The sequence below is a fragment of the Heteronotia binoei genome, chromosome 10 (assembly GCF_032191835.1).
Source record: "Heteronotia binoei isolate CCM8104 ecotype False Entrance Well chromosome 10, APGP_CSIRO_Hbin_v1, whole genome shotgun sequence".
Taxonomy (NCBI): Eukaryota; Metazoa; Chordata; class Lepidosauria; order Squamata; family Gekkonidae; genus Heteronotia; species Heteronotia binoei.
Genome location: NC_083232.1, coordinates 105,185,155 through 105,204,697, shown reverse-complemented (window position 1 = coordinate 105,204,697; position 19,543 = coordinate 105,185,155).

Sequence of the window (19,543 nt, the reverse complement as noted above, 5' to 3'; positions counted from 1 at the left end):
CAAAAAATTTCGCAAAAGCCTCGCAGCCTATCTCCAATTCCTTAGCATTTGAATTGCCCTGTGGCAATGTAGTAAGATTCCGAATTATTCTAAATAGTTGAGCCGGGCGCGAATTTGCAGATGCAATCTTAGCCGCAAAGTATGTTTTCTTTGCGGTCTTGATTGCCATCTCATAGGACTTCATAAACTTCCTATAAGATGTTCTAGTCGCTTCGTCACGGGTATGCCGCCATTGCCTCTCTAGCCATCTAAGACCTTGTTTCAGCTGGCGTAATTCCGGGGTATACCATGGCGCCAGCCTAGTCCGAGGTCGCAGAGGGCGTTGGGGTGCGATCTCTTCTATAGCCCTAGAGAGCCGGCTATTCCAGGTCTCAACTAGGCCATTAAGAGAGTCGCCAGAGGGCCAGGGATCCTGCAGGGCCATTTGGAACCGTTCCGGGTCCATTTGGCTCCGCGGGTGAGCCATAATAGGCTCCTCGCCTAAACAGGTTTGGAGAGACATATCTACACGGGCCTTGAGGGGGAAGTGGTCTGACCATGGCACCGCCTCTGCGGTTATATCGCTCACTGCAATCCCGGCCGCAAAGATCAGGTCCAACATGTGCCCCGCCTGGTGAGTGGGGGTTGCAACAAATTGAGAGAGTCCTAGTGTCGCCATGGAAGACACTAGGTCCGTCGCCTGACTGGAGGACGGGTCATCAGCATGGACGTTGAAGTCACCCAGGATTATCAACCTTGGGTGCTCCAGCGCCCAGCCTGTCGCCGCCTCGAGCAGGGACGGTAAGGCGCTGGCTGGTGCGTTAGGCATACGGTACACCAGCCAGATCACCAACCCCTCTCCGGCCTCCCACACCAGACCGGCACATTCAATACCCTCAATCTTTGGGGCCGGGAGCGCCCTAAAGGAGTAAGCCTCCCATATAAATAATGCCACTCCTCCCCCCCGCCCGCTAGTCCACGATTGGTGGAAGACTGAATAACCCGGGGGAGCTGTTTGTGAGAGGGCTACTATGTCACCCTCCCGAATCCAGGTTTCAGTCACGCAAGCCAGGTCCACATCCTGTTCGAGCAGGAACTCTCGAAGGATTGAGGTCTTATTATTAATGCACCTGGCGTTGCATAACACCAATGACGGAGGCGGGTTATTCGGCCTGGCCCTACTACCTGTCACCCTTGGGATGGGGCGCAGATTGGAGGAGGACCGAGCACTGTCATGTCTCCGTCCCCCTCCCTTGTAACATCTGCTCTCATCGCCATACCTCCCCCTCCCCAGGAGCACTGGAATCCCTGAGCCAGTCATTCCCCGTCCTGCTCCCTTAATAAGAGAGGAAAATGTCCTGCTCCCTTAATAAGAGAGGCGTCATGGGAGGAAAAGCTCTCCTGCCCATTTTCACTCTCTGAGCCTGTTCTCAGAGATATTTTTTTCTTCAGGGTGAAGGATTCTCCCCAGAACTTCCAGCCAGACTCCTGAGAGCACCCCCCCCCAGGGCAGAGATTCCCTCAGACCCATCCCTTGACCCAGATAAAACCCAAAGATCTAGGGTTGCCCATCCTCAGGTGGGGGCATGGGATCCCCCAGTTTGGAGGCCCTCCCCTGCTTCAAGGTTAATAGAAAGTGGGGGGGGGGGGAGATGTCTGCTGGGCACTCCATTGTATTCTATGGAGAATGATTCCCATAGGGTATAATGGAGAATTAATCTGTGGGTTTCGGGGGGGGGGCTGTTTTTTGAGGTAGAGGCACCAGATTTTTAGCACAACATCCAGTGCCTCTCCTCAAAACAAACCTCCACCCCAAGTTTCAAAAAGATTGAACCAGGAGGTCCAACTGTATGAGCCCCAAAAGAAGGTACCCCTATCCTTCATCATTTCCAAATGGAGGGAAGGCATTTAAAATGAGTGCCACCCTTTAAAATGTGATGGCCATAACTCCCTCTGGAGTTTAGTCGTGCTTGTCACACCCTTGCTCCTGGCTGCACCCCCAAAGCCCCCAGATAGTTCTTGAGTTGGACCTGGCAACTCTACAAAGATCCTGTAAAAAGGCATCCTTCCTCTTCACAATGGAGATCCCAGTGGTGGGCAACTGAAGGTCATTTTATTTAAGCCTGCGTACAATTGGTTTAAAAAGGTAAAGGTGCAAGCACCAGTTGTTTCCAACTATGGGGTGACGTTGCTTTCACAACGTTTTCACAGCAGACTTTTTACAGGGTGGTTTGCCATTGCCTTCCCCAGTCATCTACACTTTCCCCTCAGCAAGCTGGGGACTCATTTGACCGACCTCGGAAGGATGGAAGGCTGAGTCAACCTGGAACTGGCTACCTGAACCAGCTCCCATTGAGATTGAACTCAGGTCTTGTGCAGAGGGCTCCGACTGCAGTACTGCAGCTTTACCACTGTGCTACGGGGCTCTTACTATTGGTTTAGTTTGTATTGTCAGTCCTAACAGGAGTTTTTAATGGTGACATTTTATGTGTTTTTGTAATTGTTTAATTTGTATTTTTATTATGCTTTTAATAATCATTTTATTTATCTTGTGAGTCACTTTGAGTTCTGCAAGGGAGACAGACAGGCAGCTAAGAAATGTTTGAAAGAAATGAATGAATCAAAATCCCATGACCTGCTCAACTTCAAGGTGAAGGAGGTCATGGAATGGAGCTTCCCTCAGCATACACTTAGAAGCCTCCCTTAGAAGCCTGACCTGGTAGGTTTAAGAAATACCCCAATAACCCAAATTATTATCCTGATGGTATCTGAGGTGATAAATATGATACTTTATCAAATGGTTGGTAGTAGGGAAAGAACTCAAGCTGACTGGAAGAGATCCACCATGTAATGAAATAACAAGTGAATTATGCAAATAAATTTAAACTATGCAAAATATGTAGCATGTATATGGAAAGATGGATTCTCAGAATTTGCACAGGTAACTGAAAAAAGCCAGTGTGGAATTTTGACCTTCTTCTATATTATCAAAATATTCTCCATTTAGCTTGTTTTCAGTGTCTCATGAAATATTTTTGTAAAAGAGGCATGGTGCAACCATGGTAAGTTTGGGAATTCAGGATTCACCTCACAGAACATCATGGAGTCCTGGCTTGTCTTGGGAAAGCATTCAAGATGCCAAAGTTACAGGTTTGAGGATGGCATCCTATGTAGGGTTGCCAGGTCCAACTCAGAAAATATCTGGGGTCTTTGGGCGTGGAGCCAGGAGATTTCCTCATTCCCTAAAATAAAATAAAAATAGTCCCCCTCAATTCATTCTTCATTTCCTCAACCCCCAGCAGCTGCACTTTCACTAAATGAAAGTGAACACAACGTGGCAGATGCAGTTCAATGTGGCCAAGTGCAAAGTAATGCACATTGGGGCCAAGAATCCCAGCTACAAATACAAGTGGATGGGGTGTGAACTGGCAGAGACTGACCAAGAGAGAGATCTTGGGGTCATGGTAGATAACTCACTGAAAATGTCAAGACAGTGTGCGTTTGCAATAAAAAAGGCCAACACCATGCTGGGAATTATTAGGAAGGAAGGGAATTGAAAACAAATCAGCCAGTATCATAATGCCCCTGTATAAATCGATGGTGCGGTCTCATTTGGAGTACTGTGTGCAGTTCTGGTCGCCGCACCTCAAAAAGGATATTATAGCATTGGAGAAAGTCCAGAGAAGGGCAACTAGAATGATTAAAGGGCTGGAACACTTTCCCTATGAAGAAAGGTTGAAACGCTTGGGGCTCTTTAGCTTGGAGAAACGTCGACTGCGGGGTGACATGATAGAGGTTTACAAGATAATGCATGGGATGGAGAAAGTAGAGAAAGAAGTACTTTTCTCCCTTTCTCACAATACAAAAACTCATGGGCATTCGATGAAATTGCTGAGCAGACAGGTTAAAACGGATAAAAGGAAGTACTTCTTCACCCAAAGGGTGATTAACATGTGGAATTCACTGCCACAGGAGGTGGTGGTGGCCACAAGTATAGCCACCTTCAAGAGGGGTTTAGATAAAAATATGGAGCACAGGTCCATCAGTGACTATTAGCCACAGTGCGGTTTTCCATTTGCCTCCCTCTCTGATGAGTATTCTTCTTGCAAGTCAGCTTAGTGAAAATCCTGCCCTGCAATGCCGTGCTTAATAAGTCTTTGACCAGTGGCAAGGGATATGCATTAGACATGGAGACCGCTTTCAGGCCTCAGTAATCTGTGCACAGTCTTAGCATCCTGTCTTTTTTCTTTCTAAAGAGCACTGGAGTCACTTGGGGGGGGGTGGGGAGGATGCGGGGCGCATAAAACCCTGTGCTAGGTTAACATCCAGGAACCTTTGTAATTCCTCCCTCTCAGTTTGGCTCATGGAGTATAGTTTTGCTTTGGGCAACTGCACTCTCGGTTTCAATTCTATTGCACAGTCTGTTGGTAGGTGAGGGGGTAACTCATCTGCCTCTCCTTCCTCAAACACTTATACAAATATAAGTCTTTGCATTCCTGGGGAATGTTGGCCCCTTCCCCTTTGGTGAGCCAAAGTCTTTCAACCATCGGGGGAGGGGGATGGCCCCAGCTGCAGTGCCAATAATGGGTGTTACATCCCTCATCCACAAAGTATACTACTCCACTTTCCCACCGAATGTAGGGTTCATGATCTCTGAGCCACTCAGCACTCAAGACCAGGTCAAAAACTACTGTGGGGGCTATTATGAACGGCCTTTTCCCCCAGTGTTCCCCTAGACCCACCTGGGTGAGTAAGGTCTCTTGGGTACATGGCTCCCCCCTCATCAGGGATCCATCCATCTGTTCAAAAGTCATTGGGTGGGGTAAGGCTGTTGGTAATCAGGTGTAATCAAGTCTCTAGTACAGTCTGAGTCCAGCAACACTCTCATGTGAGTGTAACGCTTTAACTCTGGATTGAAAAGAGTTATTGGAAAGTATAAAAGTTTTCCTGAAGTTTTGACTCTTACCGTGCCTGCAGTTTTGCTCCCTGATGGGGCTCCACAGTCCTCATCAGATGGGGAGGATCCCTCCCTCCGCCTCCTGCAGGTACTGCCAAAGTGGGATAATTCCAGAGTTAACAGCTCCCTGGTCCTTCCGGGTTTTGGGTGGTTTGCTTTCTTTTCCTTTTTTTTGGCTGGTTCTGCAGCTGGGAGCGGTGGGCGGCAGTGGACCCCGTTCACACAGGCAGTTGGCAGTGAAGTGCATTGGAGAGCCGCACCAGAAACACAGCCTCTCGCTTTTCCCTGCACTCGTTCACTTTCTAGGAGGTCGAGGTTTAACTCGGGTTTTTTGGGTGCTGCGCACTTTCTCCTCTTGTAACTGTACTTGTCGTAAGCAGGTGTCAACCTCACTTGTTAATTGTATCCAACCCACAAGGGTGTCAGGGTTGTCTTGCACCAGCGCCCACCAGAGCAAATTTGCTGACAACCCCTGTTTGTATGTGGCTACTTTAATCTCCTCATCCTAACTGTGCACCTTGGCCTCAAGCAGGCAAAACTCGTGGGCGTACTCTCACCGGCCTTTTGCCTTGTCTGATGGCTTCTAGTTGGGCAATGGCGTTGGCTTCCTTAGAACTGCCGCAGTAACGATCACAATAATTCTTGCGTGGAGTATAACTTGGGCACGTTGGTCTCATATAGGGCTACAAACCAGTCAGCCATGGGCCCCCTAGACGTGCACTGATAGCATTGACACGCAATTGTTCCAAAGGGAATTAGGTGCTCCACTGGTGTAAGAAGCTCCAGGCTTCAATTTTTTTTTTTTAAATACACTACAGCTTTATTAAAAGAATCAACACCAAAATATACATATTTTTCTTCATATACCAAACATTGGCAAATATAAGAGTAAAGTACAGAGTACATTTCCAAAATCTCAAACAAAATGAATATTATCAATTCTGATGAGCATATAAATAGTGCTAGGTGCCCTCATTAAAAAAAACTCACACACACAAAACAAAACAAAAAAAGAGACAAACAAACACAACTTAAAAAGAAAAAGAAAGGGGGGGAAGGGGGTTAAGGAAAGAGGGGAATAGGAATGAAAGGACAGAGATCAGTGCAATGCTAGTAGAGAAAGATAATCCATAGATGATATCAAACCACACTGAACTGGAAAGCCCATATTCCATGAAAGAAAAGGTTCCCACTTGCGGAGAAAAAATGAGTGGGCTCAAGAGGTGTCAGAAACAAGTTTATTGTCAGTTATTTTGTCTAGCAATAAATATTCCCATAACTTAAACAGCCACATTTTAATCAAAGTTGAATCAGGTGTCTTCCATTTAATTGCAATAGAATGTTTAGCTCCTGTAGACATGATCGAGAGCAACTCCTTTTGAGGCTTTGTTAGCTGTAGATTTTCCCATAGACTCAGTAGAACTTGTGGCAAGTAAAGCACCTGAATACCCATAATCTGCTGAATGTGCTGTAGAACTGTTTGCCAAAAAGTTCTTACAGCTGGACAAGTCCACCAGTTATGCAGATAGGTTCCAAAGTGGCCGCAACCCTTCCAGCATGTAGAAAAAATAGTAGATGACGTGAGCCAGACGAGCTGGTGTTACGAACCACCTGGCCAAAAACTTAAATTCCTGCAAATTAATATTTAGTGATTTAGATTTCAAGGCCGGTGAACACCAGATATCCTGCCATTGATCCTCTGACAATGAGAGGTTCAAGTCATTCTGCCAAGCTGTACAATAAGATGGCAAAGATGAAGAATTAGAATGTAAAAGCAGGGTGTACAGCTTAGCAATCATTCCTTTAAAAGGAACGTCATCTGAGTAAAGAAAACATTCATATGTAGTAAGTTGGGCTCTTAAAGGGGGGGCGGGAAGTATGTCGTGTCAAAAAGTCCTGAAGTTGAAGGTATTCAAACCATGGTAAACCAGTAGAATGTGCTAAGTGCAGATCAGCTCTAGGTTTTAAATGACCCTGACATAATACATCTACAAATCGCATCAAATTAGAAGCTCTCCAATGTAGAAAAGCACAGGGAGAGTTACCCAACTTGAAAGAGGGCAAGTGTGTGAACTCCATAAGAGGGGATGTAGGAGGAGAAAGATAGGTTTGTTTTTGAATCCAGACTTGAAACTCAGCCTTCAAGAAAGGATTAGTAAACCGGCGCTTCCTAGCCTGCCAGATAGATTCGCGAAAGGTATAAGGAGAAAGCCATTGCTCCTCTATTTATTTCCATTCTGTCCTAAAAGAGTGCCTATACTGTCTTACCATATTAGTAAGGATGATTGAGTCATAATACAATCTGATATCTGGGACTGCTAAGGCTCCTCCAGTACGTGGCTATTTAATCGTAGAAAAACAGATACATGGCTTCTTATTCTGCCAAATGAAAGCATTAATTTTGGTTTGCCATGTGTGCAGAAGTGATAAGGGTATATCAACAGGAAGGCCACGAAAATAGAATAAAATTTTTGGCAGCAAAATCATTTTGACAAGATGAACTCTTTCTAGAAGAGTCAAGAATTTAGAAGTCCAATGCGAAAAGTGATTGGTAAGAATCTTAGATATTTCCATATGATTATATTTTATTAGGTTTGTAAGACATGTTGGGACATTAATTCCTAAATACCGCCATTTATTTTGTACCCAGCAAAAGCGATAATGCTGTTTAATAAAAGAGGTGGTCGGAGGAAGCAAATTAACTGGGTGCAAAGTAGATTTGGATGAGTTGATTTGTAACCCTGCCACACTACCAAAAGCAGTAAAATAGTAAAAATAGTAGGTGATGAAGACGAAGGATTTGAAATAAAAAGAACCAAATCATCTGCAAAAAGGCTGACCTTCACTTTATGAATACTCACTGTAATACCTGGGTTGATAACATCCTCCCGTAATAGATTTGCTAAAGGCTCAATAGCTAATGCGAACAAAAGGGGGGACAGGGGACAACCCTGCTGTGTTCCTCTTGATAAAGGAAAAGTAGAAGAATGACAGCCATTGATATGCAATAGTGCCATTGGTGATTTATAAAGATCTGCTATACTGTGTTGAAATTTATCTCCAAAGTGCATGGCTTGCAAAAGTGCTGATAGATATTTGGGTTCCACTTGGCTAGAAGGCAGACATCCTGGACTTTATTTATAGAACAATAAGTTAGATTAGTTTACTAATATTATCCATCATGTCCCTACCAGGAATGAAACCTGTTTGCTCAGGAGATATAAGATCACCAATGATTCTATTGAGCCTTTGAGCTAAAATGGTTGTATATGTTTTGTAATCATGATTTGTCAAGGAGATGGGACGATAAGATTTGGGGTCAGCTAAATCTCTGTCAGGTTTGGGTAAAACAACAGTTTTAGCCGTAAGCCAAGATTGGGGAATAGAGCTAGTATCAAAGGTGTGATTAAAAATTTGAAGTAAATGCAGAGTTAACGAAGATTGCATTACCTTATAGAATTCTGAGGTGAGACCATCTAAGCCTGGTGAGCTATTATTCTTCATAAATCTAATAGTTAAAGAAAGTTCTTCTTCACCAATTGGTTGTTCCAAGATGGGAATCTGTTAGGCATTTCAAAACAGTAGAAGAATTTAAAAATTCATTAATAGAATCTAATGAAGGCTCAGTAGAAGTATACAGAGTAGAGTAGAAGAATTTAAAGATATGAAGAATAGGGTTATCAGTTACCTGTAAACAACCATGTTTATCACGAAAACCTTGTACTGTAGAATTAAGCTGACGTTTTTTAACCCTTCAAGCCAAGATATGTGCAGATCTAGGACCCATACTAACAAGCCTGCTTTAGATGTAAAATAGAACGCTTAATTTTGGTCACATCTAAAGCTTCTAACTTCTGCCTTGTAAAAGTTGCCTATAAATTATCTTAGAACAAGTTGCTTTATGCTGTACTTCAAGTAGTTTAATATTATTCAAGAGTTCATTACGCAGTTTAGTGAGGGATTTGTTATAAGCAGCTGCAATAGATATGACATGGCTCCTTAAGACTGCCTTGCAAGCATCCAATATAACTGGGAGGGAAACATCAGGTGTCATATTCAATTTGAAATAATCTGCAGTGATTTGATCCAATTGTTTAACTACATTTTCATCTTGCAGCAAGAAATTATCAAACTTCCATGAAAATGCTCTATTCTTAGGTTTCCCAAAATTAAATGTGCAGAGCATGGCTGCGTGATCAATATCACCAGTGTTAAAGAGTCAATATGAGAACGAGAACATAAAATATAGTCAATCCTTGTATGTGTCTGAAATTGCTTAGAAAAATATGTATAATCTCAATCACTGTTATGCAAATGCCTCCAAGCATCAACAAGATCAAAGTCCTTAAGGATCTTATGTAGACTAGTTAGGTTTGAATTAAGTTTAGCTGGTTTTCTTTTGCATATGCCTGACTTCTTATCCATGCAAAGATCTATTAAAAATTTAAATTTGCACCTAAAATAAGAGGACCTTCCTGAAATTCTTGTAATTTGAGAAGGAGATTACTAATATAGCTCAATTGGCCTGAATTAGGTACATTTTTTTTTAATTTTTAAAAAAATTTATTTTATATTCCAACACCTCTCCACCTCTGTGAGAGGCCCAGGCCATAGATACATTATAATATTCCATAAATTTATAACTATTAACATTTTATCCAAATACAACTCCATCACTCTATTTAAACATCTTGTCCATTCATTTTCTTATTAACCAACCAATCATCTTAAATTGTTTAAACTTTTCCAAATATCTCACCATCTTCCTAAACCACCCCTCCTCCTGTTCCCTAACCTTTAATCCGTTCATTCTTCGTATCTTCATTGTTAAATACTCCAAAATAATTATAGTATTCATTTTATCCCTCCAATGATTAATTGACAATTCCTCAGCTTCTTTCCAATTCCTTGCTATCACTTGTCTTGCTGCTACTTGAATTAGGTACATATGCAGTAGCTAAGGTAAATTTAATTCCAGACATCACACCTTAGTTTATTTTAGTTTATTTAGTTTATGTCAGCGTAGGAGCATTGAAGTTCCAAGAAAGAATAGACTTATTTTGGTTTAAAAATAAGTTTCCATTTATTGATTACAACAATGTTGCACTGCGCAGAGTCATTGATACTAATGACGAAAGGGGTTCAAGCATAAGCATTTATGGATACACATCAAAGCAAGGAGTTTTAAATTGCTTCCCATAATAAAAGCTGGGTTGTCTCGTTGACAGTGAGCATTTCCCTTATCTGTTATCTCCCCGGCATGGCCTGTCTCTCCTCCCCGCTGTGTCCTTGCCGGCCTGGTCTGAGAATCAGCTAGATGTTTAACACTTCAAAGCTCTTTGGCACCTGGACTGTCTCTCCCAGCTATTTTTCACATTTCGTTACAGTTTCAGGGTTAGTGAGGCAAGGCGCTAGGGTGTTAGTTAGCATTAGATAAACATTTCAGGTAATAAAGGCAAGCTTCAATGCACATAGCTGACATACTGCCCCCCCTAAGCTCTTGCCCGGGGTTTGTCTGGGTGCAGTAGGTTAAATTGCTTTAGCAGTTGAGGTGTGTTTAGGTCGGAGGATTTCACCCACTCATCGCAGCTAGGTGGGAAGTGGCGCCAGCGGACCAAGTACTGTAAGACACCTCGCTGCCGCCTAGAATCTAAGATCTCCTTCACCTCGTGATGTTTCTGGCCCCTCACCAGAATAGGTTCTGGTTCGGGGCTCTGAGGATGCCACTTCGACCCACCCGGATCGCGACGGATCAGACTGCAATGGAAAACAGGGTGTATCTTACTGAACAGTTTGGGCAGGTCTAGTTCGACTGTCACCTTGTTAATCACCTTCTTTATTCAGAATGGTCCCAAGAAGCAATAAGCTAGTTTCCTGGAGGTCTGAGGTAGTGGGAGGTTTTTGGTAGACAAGAATACTGTCTCCCCTACTTTAAAGTCCCACCCTGGGCTATGCTTTTTATCGAACTGAGCCTTGTAGTCTCTTTTTGCCTCCTCCAAATTGTCCTGTATCATTTTCCAGGATTTCTCGAGGTTCCCCCACCACTGTTGGCATTCGCTAGATAGTGGCGGGTCCGTCCCTCCTGGGAGAGAAGGGAACGGCTTGCCCTCGTAGCCATTCACTGCTTGGAAGGGGGAGACCTTGATGGAGCTGTGCAAGCTGTTGTTGTAACTATATTCTGCAAAGGGCAGTAAGTCTACCCAATTTGACTGTTGGAAGTTTATGTAGCAGCGTAGATACTGCTCCAGAAGCCCATTAACTCTCTCGCTCTGGCCGTCCGTTTGCAGGTGGTAGGCTGAGCTGAGCCCTTGTTCCATGCCTGTTAACTTGCAAAACTTCCGCCAGAAGTTGGCAACGAACTGCGGCCCGCGGTCACTAATGACCTTATCGGGGAACGAGTGAACCCGGACCACGTGGAGGAAGAACAATTGGGCCAGTTCTTTTGCAGTGGGGAGTTTGCGGCAAGGAATAAAATGTGCTTGCTTCGAGAAAGTGTCCACCACCACTAATATTACTGTTTGGCCACGAGATGGCGGTAGTTCCACTATAAAGTCCATTGATACTACCGACCATGGTTGCTCCGCTGAGGGGAGGGGCTGCAGCAAACCTGGCACTTTGCCCCCCCTCCGCTTTGCCATTAGGCAAGTTGGGCAAGTTTGGATGAATTCCGAAATGTCCTTCTTCATTTGGGGCCACCAGAATTGCCGGTGGACTAGGTGGAGGGTTTTCACGTAGCCAAAGTGCCCCGCCAGTTTGTTAGTGTGGCAGTGTTGCAAGACCTCTACCCGTAGAGATTTTGGAACGTAAAGTTTCCCCTCGTGGTACCAGAACCCTCCTTCCCCCTTTTCTATCCCTTCAGGGCGGTTTTCCCCCTCAGCCTCAGCTTCGGTTTTGAGCTTATTCCACCCCCCCCCCACAGACCTGTTTCTTGGCCGGCCTTTTTCGACCTAGTTTGCACTGCACCCGCTATGGCTTCGGGTGGAATTAATGAGTCTATGACTTCTTCCCGCTCGCTCTCGTGTTGGGGAAGTCTCGAGAGGGCGTCGGCTAAGAAGTTTTTCGACCCCGGGATGTGCCGGAGCGTAAAGTTGAATTTAGCAAAAAATCCCGCCCACCGGATCTGCTTCCCCGTTAGTTTTTGGCGTCCCGTGAGAGCTTCCAAGTTTCTGTGGTCCGTCCAGATCTCAAAAGGGACCCGGGTGCCTTCTAGCCACGATTGCCAGGTTTTTAATGCGAACGTGACTGCATAGGCCTCCTTGTCCCACACTGACCAGTTTCGTTGCTCGTTCGAGAATTTGCGGGAGATGTAGGCGCACGGCCGTAAGTGCCCTTCCCTATCTTTCTGCATTAATATTGCCCCCACGGCCGTGTCGGAGGCGTCGCATTGGACCATGAAGGGTTCGAGCTCGTTTGGATGCACTAGCACCGGCTCGCTTGTGAACAGGCGTTTAAGGGTATCGAACGCCTGTTGACATTTTTTGGTCCAAATTAGCTTGGCCCCGGGTTTTTTTGCTTCGGGCCCCTTCCCTTTGGTTTGCAGAAGGTCGGTCAGGGGGAGGGCCACCTTAGCGAACCCCTGAATGAACCCCCTGTAGAAATTTGCGAAGCCGATGAACGATTGGAGCTGTCTACGTGTCCTCGGGGGTTCCCATTCTAATACGGCTTGTATCTTCGCCGGGTCCATAGCTAATCCCTGACCGGCCACCCTGAACCCCAAGTAGTCCAACTCCTTCTGGTGGAACTTGCATTTCGACAGTTTGGCATACAGCTTATTTTTATACAGAGTTTCTAAGACTTCCCTGACCAATTTCACATGCGAGGGGAGGTCCTTTGAATAAATAATGATGTCATCCAGATACACCACCACCCCCTGGTACAAAAACTTTCTTAGTACATCATTAATAAAGTTCATGAACACTCCCGGGGCCCCCTGGAGTCCAAACGGCATTACTAAGTATTCAAACTGTCCCATCGGGGTGTTGAACGAGGTTTTCCACTCGTCCCCCTCCTTAATCCTTACTCTGAAGTAAGCATCTCAAAGGTCTAGCTTAGTGAAAATGGATCCTTTTGAGACCTCACTCAGTAGGTCTTTAATTAGTGGGAGGGGGTACGCGTTGGACATGGAAATCCCGTTAATCCCGCGAAAATCAGTACAAAGTCTCAGACTCTCATCCTTTTTCTTCCGGAAAAGTACCAGGGCCGCATGGGGGGCCGTGGCCGGCCGGATGAAGCCCCGCCGGAGGTTTTTGTCTAGAAATTTACGTAGTTCTTCCTTTTCAGCCCACCCCATGGAGTAGAGCTTGGCTTTGGGCAGCGCCAGGCCCGGGATCAGTTCTATGGCACAGTCCATGCTCCTGTGCGGCGGTAACTCGTCTGCCTCGATCTCGCTGAAAGCCCCCTTCAGATTCCAGTATTCCCGTGGGATGGACTTCACCTCCTCTATGGTTACACATAATCTCTCATTCGTGGGGGGCGGTTTGGGACCCCACGCCTCTCTCCACAGGTGCGAGGTGCACCGTCGGTCGATGAAGTCTATCGTGTGTTCCGCCCAATCTATTATTGGCTGGTGCCGAGCCAGCCACCCCACTCCTAACACTATATCGAAGGAGCACGATGGGGCAATCACGAATGCTTCTAGGTCCCAGTGGTCGATTATGCCCATAGGGACCTCTTGTGTCTGCTCAGTACAGGGTTTTCCCCTCATTCTAGTCCCGTCCATCTGCTCGAACTCTAGGGGCCGTGGTAGGAGCTCTGTCGTGAGCTCCAGCATTTCTACAAACCGGGGGGTTATAATCTCTCTGGTGCACCCTGAGTTGATGAGGGCGTGCACGAATCTCTTCAGTTTTACATTTAGTAAAGTCAAAAGGACAAACATTACTTCTCTAGAAATTCTCACCCATAGTGGTGCCGCTTTCTCCGGGACCTGCTGCTGGCACCCTCTAATGCAGGTCGGCCCCGTTTCCCGCCGGCTCCGGCTCCCATGGGTCTTCCCCCAACTCCTCCAACATTATAGAATCCTCGTCAAGCACCATTGACAAAGCGGTGCTGCTGCGCCTGGACTCCTTCGGTTTGGTCGGCTTTTTGGCCCCCCCTGTGGGCCCCTTCGCGGCTGGGGTGGTGGTTTGGGCACGCTCCGGGCAGTTGGCGGCCAAGTGGTTTGGGTCCCCGCACTGGTAGCACTTGCGGGGCCCAGGGAAGGGTTTGGCGGTCCCCCCCGGGTGTCTTCTTAGCCTCCGCCTTTGGGGTTGATCAGCTCTCTCGGCTGGGCTTGCCCTGGTGCCCTGGTGTTGGATGGCCACCTCCTTCATATTCGTTTCAACCTCTCAGGCTAGTTGGATCCATCCAACTAGGTCGGCTGGCCTCGCCTGCTGGAGGACCCGATCCAGGATACCGGCGTTCAGCCCTTTCTTGAAGGCCCTAATCTTCATGGCCTCGCTCCAGCCTCGGATATTTCGGCAGTGGTTGTGAAACTCCAGGCCATACTCCCGGATCGACCTGCTTCCTTGCCAGATCTCATCTATCGCGGCGATGGCTCGGGTCTCCCGCAGCGGGTCCTCGAATTGGGATAGGAGGGCCTGCAGGAAACCTGCGACCGTGGCCACTGCTGGCCCACGGATTTCGTGGAGGCTCACGTACCTCAGCTGGGCATCCCCCATCATCCTCGACCCCAGGTAGGCCATTCGGCTGTGCTCGTCTGGGAAGGTGTTCCCCCAGTAATGCATGTAGCTGGTGGCTTGAAGGACGAAGTACTCCGCTTTGTCAGGGGTGTCGTCGAAAGTGATGTCCAGCTCCCAGGTCTTCACTTTTGGGGCAGCTGGTCCAGCCGGGGCCGGGGCCCCCCCCGGCGCCCCCCGGTTGCATCGGTTGCGCGAGGATTGGCAGTGGCAGCCCACCAGTTGCTCCCGGGGCTCGGGGCAGGGCCCGCTCGATTTGCTTCTGCACCTCTCGCAGCATCAGGGAAAAGTTTGCCTTCATTTCTTGTCTCAGGTCGCACCCCAGGATCTCCATCTCTCTCCGCAGATCCTCGGTGGGGTCGCGCCTCGGGGAGGAGGCCCTCGAATCGCACCCATCCTCGCCCTCCGAATCGGGTTGGTGGATGCCCAGCGGCGTATGCTCTCAGGCTCCCCCCTCTCCAGCCGTGCCATTCCACCGGTCTGGGCTCCCGCGGTCCTCTGTCTCCCCGGCGGTGCGGAGGAGGTTGGCATGCCTCGCCGCTGCCTCGTCCATCAGGGTAGTGGAAGTTCGGGGCTTCCAGGAGGCCTTCGGGGTGATAAACAGCACGTGGCTGTTATTTATTGATTACAACAATGTTGCACTGCACAGAGTCATTGATACTAATGACGAAAGGGGTTCAAGCATAAGCATTTATGGATACACATCAAAGCAAGGAGTTTTAAATTGCTTCCCATAATAAAAGCTGGGTTGTCTCGTTGACAGTGAGCATTTCCCTTATCTGTTATCTCCCCGGCATGGCCTGTCTCTCCTCCCCGCTGTGGCCTTGCTGGCCCGGTCTGAGAACCAGCTAGATGTTTAACACTTCAAAGCTCTTTGGCACCTGGACTGTCTCTCCCAGCTATTTTTCACACTTCGTTACAGTTTCAGGGTTAGTGAGGCAAGGCGCTAGGGTGTTAGTTAGCATTAGATAAACATTTCAGGTAATAAAGGCAAGCTTCAATGCACATAGCTGACAGTTTAGTTTATTTACGATTTATATCCTGCCCTTCCCACCAAGGTGGCTCAGGGCGGCTCACAGTTTAAGTTTAAACATTTTACACAGTTAAAAACATAAAAACATAGCAGAAATCTTAGAGAACTACGCTCAGTTCCCTATGCCGGTTAGTTATAAGCCAGCCGGAAGAGGGTTGTCTTACAGGCCCTGCGGAACTGAGCAAGGTCCCGCAGGGCCCTCACCTCCTCCGGCAGCTGGTTCCACCAGGAAGGGGCCATTACAGAGAAAGCCCTGTCCCTGGTAGATTTCAGGCGGGCTTCCTTTGGCCCGGGGACAACGAGAAGATTTTGGGTTCCCGATCTCAGTACTCTCTGGGGAACATGTGGGGAGAGACGGTCCCTCAGGTAAGCAGGTCCTAGGCCATATAGGGCTTTAAAGGTAATGACCAGCACCTTGTACCAGACTCAGTATATTATTGGCAGCCAGTGCAGAACCCGGAGCCCCGGCTGAATGTGCTCCCATCTTGGGAGCCCCAATAACAGCCGGGCAGCGGCATTCTGCACTAACTGCAACTTCCGGGTTCGGCACAAGGGCAGCCCCATGTAGAGGGCATTGCAGTAGTCCAACCTCGAGGTGACCGTAGCATGGATCACCGTTGCTAGATTGTCGCGCTCCAGGAAGGGAGCCAACTGCCTTGCCCGCCTAAGATGAAAAAATGCGGACTTGGCAGTGGCTGCTATTTGAGCCTCCATCTTTAAGGAAGGCTCCAATAGTACCCCCAGGCTTTTGACCCTGTTCGCTGCTATCAACGGCGCACCGTCAAAGACTGGCAGGGGGATTTCCCCCCCCCCCGGACCCCAACGACCCAAGCAAAGGACCTCTGTTTTCGCCGGATTTAGCCTCAGCCTGCTCAGTCTGAACCACCCAGCCACGGCCTGTAACGCCCAGTCCAAATTTTCTGGGGCACAGGCTGGCCAGCCGTCCATAAGCAGATAGAGCTGGGTGTCATCAGCATACTGGTGACAACCCAGCCCGTACCTTCGGGCAATCTGGGCAAGGGGACGCATATAGATGTTAAATAACATCGGGGAGAGAACCGCCCCTTGAGGCACTCCGAAATCAAGCGTGCGCCTCCGGGATAGCTCACCCCCAATCGCGACCCTTTGTCCCCGACCTTCAAGGAAAGAGGAAAGCCATTGTAGGGCCAACCCCTGAATCCCTGCGTCAGCGAGGCGGCAGGTCAGTAACTGATGGTTGAGCGTATCGAACCATATCACAAAAACATACCTTCCATGAGGATCTATTAATACCTCAAATTCAGAGAGTTGAAGAGATCTTGAGATTAGGATAGCCACACCCCTTAAATGAGAGGAACTGTAAAGAGTCATTCCATTTTGTTTTATTCCAGTTTGTTCTTCTTGCCATATGTATCTAATTCATATAATGCTATGCATAAGCTTTGCTATGCTGCCTTTGAAGCATCCCATTGCTGTGGCTTATCAGGAGGGAGGATGGCATGTCTGGGAATTGGCTAGCTACTAAGCAACCAAGGTCGAGAACTGGAGGAGATGCAACCCAAGAACTGATAACCCCACCTGGGGTGATGAGAGCTTAATAGAAACCCTGCACAAACCCCCGCTTTAGCTTGGCGCGCTTTGGCTTGAATTCTAATGGTCAGGGCAAAGGTTTATAAGCACTAGAAACTGGCGGGAAGGCTATTTCCAACAACATGTGTATATGCCCATGACACTGAATTAAAGATCTTGAACTCTACTTGTCTTGTCCTTGTCTCTGGGTCTGACAGAAACCAGAAGCTAAGAATCATTGCGAAAAATAATTAGATTGCAGTACAGGGTTAGAGTCATTCCAAAATTTGTTTCCTGTAAAAAAATAAGATTAGCCCCAGAATGCTTTAATTACTGAAGAATGCGCTTAGATTTAATAACATGATTTAAGCATCACTTGCAGGGAAAGAAAGAAAGAAGGGGGGAGAAAGAAAAAAAAAGCCTTACTCACCATTAGATGACCCCAGCCAGCAACAATTCTGTCCAGGGGTCATTTGGTATTAAAAAAAATAGCTACTGAAATGCCTACTCCCCACTCCTCTTGGCTGAAAAAAACATCCCCCCCTTCTTTGCCGCCCAGGCCTCCTGGGGAAATCTCCCCAAAAGAACATACTGAAAGCTCATACCTTGAAGAACACTTCATGGATCTAAAGTGCCAGTGGATTCCGGCTTTTCTCTCAAACACTGGGAGGAGGGGAGGAGGAAGGAGAGACAACCAAGCTCCTCTCTGCGCAACACAGAGACGTTGAGGGATGGAAGGAAGCCAAACGGAGCTCAGGCTTTGCAGCCTGTGTCAGTCTTTAAGCCTAGCTTTTATCTGCACAACACAGAGACATTGGGGAATGGAAGGAAGGAAAACGGAGCTCAGGCTTTGCAGCCTGTGTCAGTCTTCAAGCCTAACTTTTCTCTGCACAACAGAGAGCTTTTCTTTGCTGGGGGTGGGGCTAGCTTTGGCTTTTCCTGTGACCCGGTATTGAGGCTTCCATGGCGTGGTACCAGGTCATGACCCTGCACATGGGAAACACTGTTCTAGGCTATAGGGTCTCAGGCTAAGGATTAGCAATGGCCCCATTTAAAGTACAAGAAGTAGTAGATTGGCAGGCACCTCGAACTTGCCACCAACTACAACAACTGCTAGGCTTCTGCAATTTTTATAGAAATTTTATCCCTGATTTTGCACAAGTCATGTTACCTATCACGGACCCTTTAAAGACGAAGGGCAAAAGTCCAGGGGCAACCAGACCAGGAGCCCCACTGAATTGGACAAAACAATGCCAGGAAGCGTTCGACAAACTGAAATGCTTGTTCACTTCTGAACCCATTTTAATTCACCCAGATGAGACAAAGAAATTCTGGGTTCAATGCAATGCCTGAGATGTGGCCATTGGCTGTGTGCTTTGCAACAAGATAATGAGGAGCACTTGCACCCGGAATTTCACGGAAATTTAACGAGACAGTAAGACAATGGTCAGTTTGGGACAAAGAAGCTTTTGTAATTAAACATGCCTTGGAAGTTTGGAGGTACTGGTTGGAGGGGGTCCAGAGTCCCATTTGATGTATAGACCGATCGTAAAAATCTGGAAGCCCTCTGTACCAGTAAGAAACTGTCCCTCATACAAGTATGATGGGCAGGGTTCTTCTCCTGGTTTGACTTTAAGTTAAAACATGTGTTGGGAAAGAAGAACTTTTTGGCTGATGCTCTCTCAAGGCTGCCTCAACATGAGAGCAAACGAGAACCAACTATAACTTCCATGTTCACTCCAGCTCAGCTGCGGGGGGAGGGGTAGTGCAAACCCACAGCGTAGTCAGGAAGGGACAGATTCCAGTGGACTTACAAACCAAAATTAAACAAGCCACCTTGGAAGAAAGGAATGATAAATTACCTCCCTCGATGGTAGTAAATACCGAGAAACTGGGGTTTAAAAATGAAAAATTATACATGCCTAAATCTCTGCATAAGGAGATCTTGCAGCAGTGCCACAATTGTAAATTATCAGGACATTTTGGATTTATAAAAATCATGCATCTACTGTAACGACAGTTTTGGTGGCTGGGTATGAAGAAGGATGTGTCTGAATATGTGGCTTCATGCCCCATATGCATTATGGCAAAGAAGTGCAGTGGGAAACCCCCTGGGTTGCTGCAACCTTTAGAAACAGCTGCTAGACCATGGTACATTGTTTCCATGGATTTTATTACTGATTACTGGAGAGTGAAGGGAAGATGGTGGTGGTGGTGGACACATTTTCTAAACAAGCTCATTTCATTCCATGCACAAAAATACCATCTGTTAAAAACTGGCCAAGCTGTTTTTTAGTCACGTGGCCCGTCTACATCAGGGATGGGGAACCCTTTTTCTGGCAAGGTCAATTT